Below are 7,689 nucleotides of genomic sequence, written 5' to 3'. Positions count from 1 at the left end.
CCGGGAAGTATTGCATTACAGAATGTACACATTGTGGAAGTTGTTAAAGTTCTGGGCATTTGGTACGAGGCAGGTGATATCACAGCAAAAACCTGGGATGAACCACTAAGGAAAGCAACACACTTCGTGGAACAAGAACTGAGCCGGCCGGCGAGTCTGCGTGAAAGAGCAATAGCAATTAAATCGAAACTGTGTGCTCCAGCATTTTATGTGGCGAGAGTGACGACCATGCCTAGACTTGTTGCCAGCAAACTAACAACCCTCATAGGACGTTACCTCTGGAGCGACAAACCAGCTCCAGTAACTCAGAACATCATTAGATTGCCAGCATCAAGAGGAGGCTTGGGAATACCCAACGTTGCTCTTATAGCAAAAACTCTAGCTGCAAAAACTGTTGTGGCATTGGCTAATGCACCACAATACAGGGGAATGTCGGTACTAAGGTACTGGTTAAGTACGCTTGATCAACACATTACAGACAAGAAATGGCACGGCCCAAAATCTGAAATACCAGCAAAATTCTACAAAACAGTCATCAACACAAAAAAAGCAATAGAAGAAATCGTTCCGGAAACTGCCATTGAAGAAATCAAGCCCATAGACGCAAGCACTGCAATGGCCATTAGAGATCTGAAACCCGAAGATATGAACAAAACCAATACCCAAAAATGGAAGTTCTGGAACGCAACCAATCTCCCATACGAAATACAAGACTTCGAATGGAAAAGAAGATGGGGTGTCTTGCCAACAAAAGCACGTCTGGCTAAATTTGGAATCACGCAAACGGACCGATGTCCGAATTGCAATGCACCAGAAACTCAACAACATGTATTCAAAGGCTGCCCCCCTGCCAAAATAATTTGGAGATTAGCTTCATTCCATTTCAAAACAAAATTAGGTAAGCCATATAGAAACAAAAACAACTTCGAAAAATTGATAACAATAATAATTATGTTTTGCTTATGGAAAAGACGGGGAAAAGCAGAAATAACGCGAAAACCACAGAAAGCCGCATATCCTGTATTGAAGAAAATAAGGACTGTAATGTGCAATTTCTTAAACCAGGAACTTGAATGTAACGGCATGCAAGAATTCCTAAAAAAATGGCACACACGATTCTGGCTTATAAGGAAGGACAAGGTGACAATCCCTATTGTCGGTTACTGACCTTTGAACCCTCCTTAAACGCTCAACTATCTCAATGCCTCAAGCTTAGCAATTGTATAAATCTGCTACATATGATTATACAAATTTGTTTGTAAAATAATTGTACAGTTCATGTTGACATTGTATTCATTGCATTCATTGCACTGTATGTATTCACAGAAATATCCTAGTATGTATATTAATTGTATTCATTGCATTGTATGTATTCATAGAAATATCCTTGTATGTATATTTACAAATTATTTTTCCAATTATCCATGTATTGTAGAAACCTGAGAAGTACCTGATTGTATAGAAAAATCCGATCTGTACTGAAGCATACATGTATTGTGACATCAAAATGGACAATGTATACAAGAAAATAAAACTTCTCTTTGTGTAAGTATTTTCGTATCTGCTCTTTTCGGCACCTGGGACCTCCCCTGGTCCCAAATGTGTCGCCCGAACGTCTACAAGTCCTGCTCCCTGGACCCGGACCGGACCCTGGACCTGCCTGGCTCGGTTTTGCACCGCCTCTGGGACCCGGCCGAGGCCCCCCTCTGCACAGCCTCCAGGACTGGCCCACTTGGACCCGGCTCGCAGCTGCACTACCTCCAGGACCGGCCCTCCTGGATCTGGCCCTGGCCCCAGGTGGCACTACCTCCAGGACCGGCTCTCGGGAGCACCATCTCCAGGTTCGTCCTGCTTGAGCTGTCCCTGGGCTCCACTGGTTCGGAGCCAGCCTTCCTTGGGTTGCTGCTGGGCCACCATCGGCGACCCGGCGGACCACAGATGATCCTGGCACCTGCAAGGACCCCTTCGCGGCCCTCTGCAAGTACCGGAGTCTACCGAGGCACCAGCAGCTCCTGCTGAACCTCGACGCTACCAGTTGCACCACCAGTTCAAGTTCACCAGTGAGCCTTACCCCGGGAGGAGCTGCAGCCCGCGACCTGGGAGCATGGCATCGGACTCAGAAGCACTCCGTGAGATCCCCTTGAGGGAAAACTGTTTTTTGTTTAACGCTCCGGATAAATACGTGTCCATAGACGATTTGATAGACGCAGTCGAACTAACGGCTGGAGAAGATAGTGTCCTGGGGCTTCAGCACATGGGTGGCTCCAAATTTCTCGTTTGCACCAGAAACGCTGAGCAGGCCACAAAGCTCATTGTAGCTGAGGGGTTTTCTGTTAAAAATGTTAAAGTGTCTGTTGATGCTGTAGGACCCCCCTTAGCTTTCGTGAATGCGTACCGATTCCCGTTGTACCTGACCGATGACGCACTCCTCTCTGCCTTACAACAGTTTGGCAAGGTAAAGGGCGTGTCCCACGCGGCGGTGGCCAATAGACACAACAAGTTGAATGGTGTGCGGGTTGTCCGCATCGAAATGAGCAGGCCAGTGCCCAACTTCATGACGATACAGGGACATAAAGTCATGATGGAGTACCGTGGGATGAGGAGGGTTTGCGCAAGGTGTGGGGACGATGGCCACATGGCCACGGCTTGCACTTCACCCTATTGCAAGCGTTGCGGCCTGTTCGGCCATGAAACAGAAGGATGTGAAGAGGAGTGCAAGCGGTGTGGCAGGAGCCATGGCACAAGAGATTGCTTTCGGAAAAAGTCATATGTAGCTGCCGTCCGTGGCGCTCCACCAGCCACCTCAGTTACTATGAGGCCATCCCCTCTGCCGAAGGTGACGGCCACTAAATCTAACTTGTAGGTGCTTAAACCGCGTGCTCAGCGTTCGTCCCCGCTTGCTTCCTCGTCGGAAAGTGAACCGTGCCATACCGTTAGCGGTAACTCTCTCACGAAAGAGTCAACAACCTCTCGCTCGGTCTCCTCGGAGACGGAACCCTCTGCAAGCTCTGTCTCTGGGGAGGTCGATTCTGGAGCGGCCTCCTCCGAGATTGAGCTGCACGAGGATTCTGACCTTAACCAGACTAAGCCGGACACGCCACAAGTGTCCCATTCTGAGCATAGTGCTGTGCAGGTGCAGCGACATAACAATGAGTCACTTAGCCAAGCAGTGTACACGAATGATTCGAGACCAATTGTGGCTAGTGGGCGCTATGCCATACCCGAAGAAGGGGAGGATAAGCCTTCCACATGCTCGGAGGCTCATTAGGGAGTTCCCGACACAAAGGAACCCTCGAAAACCCCTACTGATGATTGGAGTAAGATGAATAAGTCGAGGCACAGATCTCGCTCACATAGGAGAAACAAAGAGGGTAAGCACAGCCCAGATAGGAATAACCCCTTGCCTAATGACCACGATGTCGCCACCCCAATACGGCGGCCTAAGGACGAGAGCAGCAGTGATAGCGACGCAGTTCGCCGCATGAAATCCAAAAAAGCTCGTAAACATTCGCCTCAACTGCATGAGAGATCATCACTCAGTGATGGCGACATGCAGGATTAATTCTTCTATAGAACTCGCTGCCCCTCATTATTTGCTCATATGTCTACCAACCAATAGTCATGGTTATCGTTGCACTTTGCTCGACTTGTACTGAGTCTGCGTCCTCTCGCTCCAGTCGCTCTTATGCTATCAGTACCAGGGTCTCATGAGTGCTTTCAGATTTGCCACCTTTAACGTTAGAGGATTCAGGGACAGGCAAAAACAACGTTATGTCCTCGATTGGGCAAGGGAACTTGGTGTCGATGTTCTCTTTTACAGGAGACAAACTTTCGCACCCCACTTGAGGTGGCCTCATTCCAACGGGAGCACAATGTCAGTGCTTTCTTCTCATTGACAAAGGCGAAATCATGTGGAGTGGGCACCATCTTCCTCACCGGAAAATTCCGGTAAAAAGCGCATTGCCCATTCGGGGCGAGTGGACGCACACTTATCACTGACATGTACATAGACGGAAGGAAAATTCGATTTGTGAACATTTACGCGCCAGTTACTAGATCCTTGACCAATCAATTCTTCAAAAACTTACACCCATTGCTTCTGGAGCCAAACCCTCATGTCTTGCTTGGAGATTTCAACTGTGTTGTGGATTCAAATAGGGACATCATAGGCCCAGGGCAGTATAATGCCAGGGAGCTCATCAACATACTTCGACATCTCCTGCTATCAGATGCGTGGATCTCTCTTCACCAGGACCGCTTCGAAGCCACGAGATTCGGCTACCGCACCGAAAGTAGAATAGACCGGGTATATTTACCTGACTTGTTACTACCCACGCTACTTAGGTGCGAGAATAAATCCCTCCCTGTCACTCTCAAGCGCAAAACGGATCATTGCCCGGTAGTTGTGACAGTGAGAGGTAGTGCCGGTCGCAACCTGACACAGGATAGATGGCGTTTAGATCCCGCAGTCCTTCAAGATGTCGACTGTATTGAAAACATCAATAACGCAGTTACAGCGAGCGTCCAAAACCTCTCAATGATGTCCCCATCAAATTGGGACTCCTTGAAGGAGGTTTGGAAACAAATCCTACAGGATGAGGGGAAGGCGAGACATAGGAGAATTACCAAACAACTAAACGAACTAACGCGCCGAATGCAAATAGTTAAATGGGCAGATACATTAACGTGTTGTACCAAAGAGTACCTTGAAGTTTTGCAGGCAAAACATGACCGACTGGTAAAGAAAAGATTCATTCTTGAGGGTGAAGACCAGGAACATATGAGCATCAAGGGCACCGGCATCTCCGTCATTGGTAATGCAAAGGTGCGCATCTCAGAAATTAGACGACCAGACGGATCACTCACGACTAACCCATCCGAAATCGAGTCAGGCATTCGTGATCACTTCTTAGATCTCTTTGGCGCCGATGATATCAGTGAACCTCTAGATATTGCATCAAGAATCCGTGAGCTGGGTCGTGATATATCACCCCTTGAAGAAGAAGACCTCTTGTGTATTACTGATGACTTAACCATAGACTCAGTCAAAGATGCCCTGAACGTCATGAGTACAGGAACAGCGCCCGGCTGTGATGGATTAACAACCAATTTTTATAAGACTTTCTTTGAGGCACTTGGGGAGGCGTTACTCCAAATGGTTAAAATGGTGATTGAGGAGGGGAAGAAGCCTGCCTCCTTCAGCAGAGGACGCATTACACTTATGCTGAAGGAGGGAGCTCCCCCGACAGACATAAAATCATGGCGTCCCATAACATTACTAAACACTGATTACAAGCTAGTTGCTACATTACTGCAAATACGCCCTGCCAAATTGCTGCCTTCAATAATCTCCCCATATCAATCTTGCACAGTACCGGGGCGATCTATTTACACGAATGTCATGATCACCCGTGATGTGTTCGAATATGCCCAGATTAAGGAAGTACGTGGGGTGTATATATCAGTAGATCAAGAAAAAGCCTTCGACCGAGTCAGGCATAAGTACATCTTTTCAATTCTAGAATTACTGAACCTACCCCCAAACTTTATACGCAGCATTAGGCTCCTCTACGAAAATATCACTAGTGAAATTTTAGTGAACGGAACAATTACATCTAGTTTTCCTGTTCGTAGAGGGGTCCGGCAAGGTTGTCCGCTTAGCCCTTTACTGTTCATCATTTCGCTGGATCCGTTAATAAGAAACATAATTACAGCAAAACAAATCCGAGGCTTTCCTATGACTGGCCAAGAGGAAATTAGAGTCAGTGCGTATGCTGACGACATTTCTTTGTTTCTAAGAGATGATCAGAGTTTTCGAACATTCAAAGACATCTTTGCTGAGTATTCTGCATTATCTGGCGCCGGTATAAACGAGAAAAAAAGTAAAGCGTTATTATTCGGCTCTTTCCCCCCCAGTTCGATACCCAACATTCCCATAGTCAACTCAGTGAAAGTATTAGGAATTATCTTTACTAACAAGGGAGTAGCGGGCGCCTCATGGCAATTAGCGGTCCAAAGATCCAATGCCGCAATTACCTCCCTTAACCATAGATGCCTATCGTTTCGACTAAAATCTCTAGCAATAACAACAACTGTGTGTGCTTATGCGAACTATATAGCTAGAATTGGCGTAATGCCCAGAAAGATTGGCACCCAACTTAACAAACTAATAACCGCCTTTCTCTGGAATAGCAAACCTCCGGCATTGAAAAGGCATCTGCTGCAACTCCCGCTAAAATCAGGAGGATTTGCCTTACCTCACATAATGAATACCGGTAGGATTCTGGCATTAAAAACAGTTATGTCCCTATGCACGATCCCCGAATACATGGGAAAAAACTTAATGGCATATATGACCAGCACATTTCAGATGGCACTTACAGGTAAACGAGAATCCGGCCCACTAGCCGAAAATCCGTCGCCATATTATAGAGCCGCTCACAACACCAAAAAGATGATTTTTGCAGAATGCCCCAACACAGACATCGTCCAGGACAAGGTTTCCAGCATTATTCAAAGCATAACATATAGACAGTTAAGCCCGGATGAAATTCAGAAGACATCCGAAAAAAAGTGGCGCGATTGGTCCCGTTCTTGGTTACCCCACGAAATTCTAGAGTTTGACTGGAAACGAAGATGGCAAGTTCTACCGACACGTGAGCGGCTCCATAAAATGGGCATTGTACCGAGTGCCGCTTGCCCGAATTGTAGCGCAACTGAATCGATTCAGCATGCTTTATTTCAATGTCCACCAGCTAGGATAACCTGGAAACTGGTTAAGCGCACTTTCCAAATAGATGGCCTTAAAAAACCTCGGAAAAAATACGGACCATTCGAACACTTGATAGTGATCAGCACAATGTTCGTGATTTGGAAAAGACGTAGTCTAGCAGAAGCCCGCAGGCGCCCAGTTCGAGCTGCCTACCGTGCGATGCAACGAATAAGGCTTTTAGTGTGGAAAACACTCGCAGACGATTTGGATGTCACCGGAGAGGAAGCTTTCCTCCGACGAGGGCATACTCGGTTCTTCTATGTAAAAAATGGCACGCTTCACTACCCGATTGTCCCCTATTAGGGGTCAATACTGCTAAACGCTATAGACTGTCGGTGATATATGATCGATGTGATTGTAAAGTCTCATATAAACTTTGTATAAAAAGTGTATAGAAGACCTGTATAGGAATTGTATAAAGTTGTACAGATCTGTATAGGAATTGTATGGACTTGTGTACCTTTATTAAGACGCTTGTTCTCGGAAACACCCAACATGACACATGAACTTGCTTGCCTACACACGTAGGAACTAGCAATTGTATAAGGTACATGTTCACTTGGTAGTTCTGTACTCCAGTTCTACAGTACGATTTGCTCAATACCTTTGTGTAGTATCTGTTCTTATCAGCTTAATATCTGATACGGGTTCTATATGGACCCACGATATTAAACCTATTTTTGGAAGTTGGCGGAGTGCTTGAAGCCTGCTTCACCTCCGCCGCAGGTCGGCCCGGTATTGCACTACCTCCGGGATCGGCCCCACTCACTTAGGTGAGACTTCATTCAATCAAAATGAAGAGCACAAGCTCAAAGCGAGCACTGACTTGACACGCACCATTCCTATACTGTACGCAACGATGCCAGTTCGCGGACCACGAGAGTAATTAAACTGCCACTCCATCTGTGTGTAGCGTC

The 7,689-nt window shown here is 46.7% G+C and overlaps 1 pseudogene; it reads left to right on the top strand.

Moving 5' to 3' along the window:
* The first annotated feature begins 7,372 nt into the window (after positions 1-7,372).
* Positions 7,373-7,541, top strand: LOC126521253 (U2 spliceosomal RNA; annotated as a pseudogene).
* The last annotated feature ends 148 nt before the right edge of the window (positions 7,542-7,689 follow it).

Source organism: Dermacentor andersoni, chromosome 10 (genome assembly GCF_023375885.2).
Source record: "Dermacentor andersoni chromosome 10, qqDerAnde1_hic_scaffold, whole genome shotgun sequence".
In the NCBI taxonomy this organism is placed as follows: Eukaryota; Metazoa; Arthropoda; class Arachnida; order Ixodida; family Ixodidae; genus Dermacentor; species Dermacentor andersoni.
The sequence above is the reverse complement of the archived record's forward strand: the minus strand, read 5'-3'. Positions and strand labels throughout refer to the sequence as shown.